This window comes from Quercus suber, unplaced genomic scaffold, assembly GCF_002906115.3.
Source record: "Quercus suber isolate HL8 unplaced genomic scaffold, Cork oak 2.0 scaffold_646, whole genome shotgun sequence".
NCBI classification, from domain to species: domain Eukaryota; kingdom Viridiplantae; phylum Streptophyta; class Magnoliopsida; order Fagales; family Fagaceae; genus Quercus; species Quercus suber.
The window spans coordinates 222,173-228,904 of record NW_027070087.1 but is presented as its reverse complement, the minus strand read 5'-3'; positions in this window follow the sequence as shown (position 1 = coordinate 228,904).

Here is a 6,732-nt window from a genome sequence, read left to right as displayed (position 1 = left end):
CCAAAAACTCTTGGACTAGAAAGTTCAATTACGTGTGGTGAAGATGTTAAATACAGCTCAATACCTATCCAAATAATAGTAACTCATTTTAATTTAATTTCAACTGTTCACATTTTGGAAAATAACTTTGATACTTGTCATTTAAATTGACATAACTATATATTTTGAAAAAAAAAAAAAAAAACGTTTGATCTTATCTTTTCTTTCCGGTAAAAGAACCAGAACATCACAAACCTATCCGTTTTCCTTTACTCTAATTAATACTGAAAATTCCTAGTACAAATTGAAGGAGGCGATGGACTCGATCTTGAACTGAATGAGCTTTCTCCCTCAGTCCCCAAAGAAGCGAGCAAAGTCAAAAAAGCAAGAATTGGAGAATTCTTTTTGCCATTATTCTCAAATTAAAGTAAATTGAGAACAAGATTATTAGCTGTAAAAGCGGAAAGGCAGTTAAATAACTTGTGGAAATAATTGAAGGTTTTATCGTTGTCTATCACAATAAATTTGTTTAGATATGAGAAGTCAAATCTGATTAGAATATCCAATGCGCAAACTAAGATTGTTTGCGTCATAGAATTGAATAAGAAATGGTGCTTCTTCTATTAATTCACAATTTAAAAACTGGTTAAGAAAAAAATACAAGTGTTGGTTCTCGGGTCTAGTCTGAGATTAGAGTTACAAATGAATAGATTCTTTTCTTTCTTTTTTCTCACCCCCCTTGCATCTGGATCTTCCACTTTCTTTTATATCCAGCTACAACTTATCTAGATCTTACACTTGGAAGGCTGAGATTGCACTCCTAGAACTCTTGTCCCATCCAGAACATACTAGCAAGCTTTATCCCACTGATGATGCCGAGAATCGTCAGTAAGTCGCACAATACTCACGTGCTTAAAACAAGACCTGCGAAACATAAACAAAGAAAACCCTAGGAGAGTACCGATGTAGTATCGGCCAAAGACCCTCTGAAAGTTAAGTTAGAAAAGTTCTCACAACCCTGAATTGCCAGAGTTGGGGGAAATTATGCGTACCTTTTTCTCGAGAGCCTTTGGGTTTTTATAGTAGTGTAGAACTAACTTCCGTTTCTTGCATAGGAAGACGTTTCGTTATAGGGAAGATCATCATTAATGAGCGTATATTCCGAAATCCTTCTCACGTTAGAATTCCATTCATATTGAGACTCTATGAGCTAGGGTTAACTGTGAGACGTAAGTCATTTCCATTTAGGATTCCTTAGAAACTACTTAAACTAGGTGGATGCCATGTGGCCCTCTAGACCTGTCCACCTTGTGTCCATGCACTCTGAATTCGTCCACCATCAATCCACTGCTCCAGAGCTGTCAGGCTTATTAAAATGGATCCGTCATTCATATTTCTACCCTCTTCAGTTGCCCCCTCACTTTACAGGTCCGTGATCTCTAATCCGACAGACCTGTGGATTGACAGTTCAATATGTCTCCTGAGAAACATACCTAGCCTGATAGGCTGGCTTAGGGTCATTAATGTCATAAGGATATGTGGCATCTACTTAGTGGTCAATCTCTTGGAACGAAGCGTCCCTTTGTCTTCTGTGTCGTTTTCTCTATATAAACCTGCCTCCTCCTCACTTATTTTTCACTTTCCTCAAAAATTTTACTACCAGAGCGCTACTATTACCCTTGCCAAACAAACATACCGTTCACCTAGTACAATCGTCATCTACACCTTTTTGCTGCTCATCTCTAACTGGTAAGTACCCTTCTCCTTCCATTCAAATTTCTTATTTTTTAGACTTCATACTGTCGTCATCTATTTTAGATCTGTCAATGTCTTAGGGTTTACCATCACGTGTAAGTGATAGATGTCTAGTGTGTCGAGTAATCAATCGTTTATCCACAATGAGGCGGGCTATGATGAAGTGTTCCCGTCAGGTCAAAAAGACCCTGACATTTCAAGTGAATAAAGGAGTCCGTCCGCCACTTCTCCTTCCTTAAGAGATGAGGGTTTGGAGATGGATAGGCTAGAGGGTGTTTCTAGTGACAGCCTAGACGATGCTAAGCCCTCAATCCAATCCGTCATAGGTCCTAATGGACTCAGGGAGTTCATCATGCTACCTTTGTGGATGGTTAATGATTTTAGGTTTACAATCAAAGAATCGCACTTCAAAACACTTAGGTCTAAGTACCAAATACCCGACAACATACCTCTCTGTCTACCCTTCAAGTTAGAGAAATGATATTATAGGGGTGTTGAAGGTGTCGGGGTTTATGAGCAGATGCTAAAGGCAGGGCTCAGATTCCCCCTAAGTTCACTCCATCGTCACCTCCTCCAATACCTTGGTTTGGCCGTCACCCAGATTTTCCCAAACGCTTGGAGGGTCTTCCTTGGCGTGGACGTTTTGTACAGGGCTATGTCCAACGGAGCCAGGAGGTTGATGGTGGAGGAATTCTTTCACTATTACCGTCCAGATGAGATTGTCCAATCAAAGGGCATGTATAGCTTTATGCCTAGGAGCCCATTGCTGAGGCTCATGTATGAAACCCCTGACTCCAATAGAAACTGGAAGAGTCGATATTTTTTCATGGAAGATAACGAATGGATGTGTCATCCTAGTGATACTGAACATATGCCCGTCGACACAACATGGGGCATAATGCCCCCATCTGGTATGCATCCATCTATATTCAATCCAGTTTTTAATGATATCACTAACTGTCTTCTTTTACAATTCGGGACCGTCCACAAGTCTCACTTGAGCAGTTGAGTTTTTCAGAGAAATTTTTTAGAAAATCCAAGCTAGAAGAGAGGACGTGGGCCAAGTTGGTCACCCCAGATACTCTCCACTGGTATTATGACGAGTCAGAGCCAACTCCAATTGCCCGTTGATACGATGCTCAAGTTCGCCAACGTAAGTCCATCGTTTAACATATGTATATTTTTGTTTTAATATTATCAAAATCCTAACATTCGTCCTCTTTGTGTAGAAATGGATGCTACCAATAGGAGAGCCTAGATTAAGCAGCAAGCTGCTTTACAGAAATAGCAAGGGGGTCAGTCCTTTAAGGGGACGGGTTCAGCCAACCCATCTACCAAAAGGAAACAGCTAGAGAAATTTGACCATCTTCCTAAGAAACCCAAGACAGTCCCTGAGCCCATCGTGGGGTTGCAGCCCGACACCAAGAAGACGGTCACTCCTCTTGGCTTAGGAAGGGGCAAAGGTTTGATGAAGGGCCCCTCCGTCACTGAAAAATCACTCATCCTCCTTTGTAAGGATTCAAAGTATGCATTGGAACAGCTCTCGTCCATCATTACACTCGACGACTATGAGGACTTGAGCAACCATGCTACTGAAACCATGGGGGAGACAGGGCTGATGGGTTGTTGCCTGAACCATGAGAAGGTGTTGGACTGTATAAGGGCAAAGGCAAGGTCGACAGAGGACGAGTTGAATGAGTTAAGGGCCTGAAAGACGGTCCAGGAAAAGAAGCTTACCTTGTTAAAGCAAACTAGGGACAAGTTTGAGAAGTAGACAGAGCTACTAAAGCAAGTTTTGGCAGACAAGGAGAAGGAAATTCGTGATGCTAAGGACCAGATCCGTCAAGCGAAAGAAAAAGTGATATGAGAGTATCGTGATTCCAGCACCCTTTTGGCAGAGCTTGGAAGCTCATTTGTTGAAGGCATTGATGACGGCCTCCATTAAGTCAAGACTTCTTATCCTGATCTAGACATGTCTCATGTTAATATCCTAATCCTGCTCCGTGTTCCATGGATGATGTAGCTTTTGCTCGTTTAGTGTCTCCAGGTGGTAGGTTCCTTTCCTATGCCATGATGCAATTCTGTATGGACCTTCCCAGTTAAGTCCTAGCTTCCCTTGGGAGGTGTCTTTTGTGGAGCCCATTACCTTCCTCAGGACAAGATCTCCTATCTGAAAATCCCTATGTTTGACCTTGGAGTTATAGTGCTTGGCCATAAGATTCTGATACTGTGCTAGTCTTTGTTCTGCTATTACTCGTACTTCATTCACCAAATCAAGCTGTAGACGCATAGCTTCATCATTCTTGCCTTAATCGTGGTTTCCTACCCTATAACTTGTAAGTCCCACTTCAGCTGAGATGACCGCATCACTTCCGTATGCTAGTCGAAACAGGGTTTCTCCTGTAGGTGTCCTTGTCGTTGTTCTCTACACCCACAAAACACTTGGTAGCTCCTTTGGCCATATGCCCTTTGACCCTCGAGCTGAGTCTTGATGATTTTAAGCAAGGATCGGTTCGTGACCTCAACTTGTCCATTGGTCTGTGGGTGAGTGGGCAATGAGTAGTGGTTCTTGATCCCTAGCTGCAAGCAAAAGTCTCTAAACGGGCCCATTTGGTGAAGTAGTCTATACCGACTATTAGAAACTTTAGTTGCTTGAACCATCGTTAAGAACGGGCCCTTGATATCCAACTCCAATTGTGCGAATGGCCATAGGGTCGTCATTGGGGTGAGCTCCTCTGTTGGTTGTCTAATAAGGTTACCGAATTGCTGACACTTGTCACACATCTTGACATATGCATCGACATCCTTTTACATGGTTGGCCAGTAATACCCAGACCGGATTAACTTATGAACCAACGATTGTGATCCATATTGGTTTCCGTAGACTCCTTTGTGGACTTCTCTCATGACATAATCTGCCTCCTTGGGGACGAGGCACCTCAAGTACGGACAAGTGAAGCCTCTTTTGTAAAGAACATCTTTAATCAGGATGAAGCGGGATGCTTAAACCTTTAATTTTTTGGCAGCCTCCTTGTTGTCTGGCAGCAAGCCATTTTTTAGGTAGGAGGTTATTGGTGTTGTCTAGTAATCTTTAGATCTTACCTCCTGCACACCGATACTATCTATTAGTGGTGAGATTTGAATGAAGGATAGTACTTGACTGGGGATAACCATGTGCTCTGTTGACGCGGCCTTTGTGAGTTAGTTAGTGTGCTCGTTCTCCTCCCTTGGGATTTGAACAAATTTCATTCAGAGGTTGTTAATCCAATCCTTCACCTGCTCTAGGTACTTCTTCATTCGTTCATTCTTGTAGTCGTATTCTTCATTAACCTAACTTATTACTACTTGGAAATCGTAGTGGACGACCAAATTTTTGGCTCCCGCAGCTTTGGCAAGGTCGAGCCCTACTATCAAGGTTTTGGACTCTATTTCGTTATTGGTTACAGGGAAATCTAGACAGACCATGCATTCGATCTTATCTCCTTCCGGGCTATAGAGTATCACACTAGCTCCGCCTACTTGCTTATTAGAGGATCTATTTGTATGGATGCTCTACCATGGGACCTTTTCTGCCCCCTGGCCTTTTACATTAGTGAACTTCGCAATGAAGTCAACGACCACTTGTCCCTTAATGGCTGTGCGCGAGCGGTATTGTATGTCGAACTCTCTCAACTCTATTGCCTACAATGCCATTCCTTTTGTAGCTTTAGGTTTATTCATTGATCACCGTAAGGGTTTATCCGTCAGAACGATCACCGTGTGAGCCTGAAAGTATGGCTTGAGTTTATGGGCTGTAGCAATTAACGCGAAAAGCGAGCTTCTCCATTGGTGAGTATCTTTCCTTTGGGCCTCGAAGTGCTCGACTTGTGTAGTACACGGGCTTCTGTACCTTGTCTTCTTCCCTGATTAAGGCTACGCTGGCGGTCGTTGAGGATACTGCTAAGTAGAGGAATAGCTTTTCCTTAGGCTGGAAAGGACTCAACAATGGAGGGGATGAGAGGTAAGTCTTCAGGTCCTTAAATGCCTACTGACACTCAGTTGTCCATTCAAAGGATTTCTTTAGCGAGCAAAAGAAAGGCAAACATTTGTTTGTTGCCCTAGATACGAACCTGTTCAGCGGTGCTATTTTGTCGTTGAGACTTTGTACTTCTTTCACATTCCTCGGGGGTGCCATCTCTATTATGGCCCGGATCTTGTCTAGGTTGGCCTTGATACCCCTTTGAGATACCATGAATCTCAGGAACTTTCCCGCCATAACTTCAAAGGAGCACTTGCTCGAATTGAGTTTCATGTTATAGAAATGAAGGGTGTCGAATGTTTCTCTGAGATCTTCCAAGTGATCTTCCTCCCTTCAACTTTTTACCAGCATGTCGTCAACATAGATCTAGACATTTCTCTCGATTTGCTATACGAACATCTTGTTCATGAGTCTTTGATATGTTCCGCCCGCATTTTTTAGGTCAAATGACATCACTTTATAGCAAAAGAGGTCTTGGCTAGTAACGAATGAAGTCTTCTTTTGATTTGCTTCGGCCATTTTGAGCTAGTTGTAACCTGAAAAAGCATCCATGAAGGTTAACAATTAATGTTGAGCCGTAGACTCAACTAAAACATTGACTCGCAAGAGGGGGTAACTATCTTTGGGGCATGTTTTGTTCAGGTCAGTGAAGTCTACGCACATCCTCCATTTCCCACTGGCTTTCTTGACCATTACCGTTTGCCAACCAGTCGGGGTAATAGACCTCCCTAATGAAGTTCGCCTTCTGTAGCTTGCAAACTTCTTCTGCTATAGCTTGGTCTCGTTCTAGGGCGAATACTCACTTCTTCTGACAGATGGGTGTGAAGGAGGGCGACACGTTTAGTTTTTGCACCATGACCGAAGGGTCCATTCCTGACATGTCTTCATGGCTCCAAGTAAATACATCCCAGTTATCTTTGAGAAACATTGTTAGTGCTTGGCGGACCGTAGGGCTAACGAGGGTACCAATCTTTGTCATT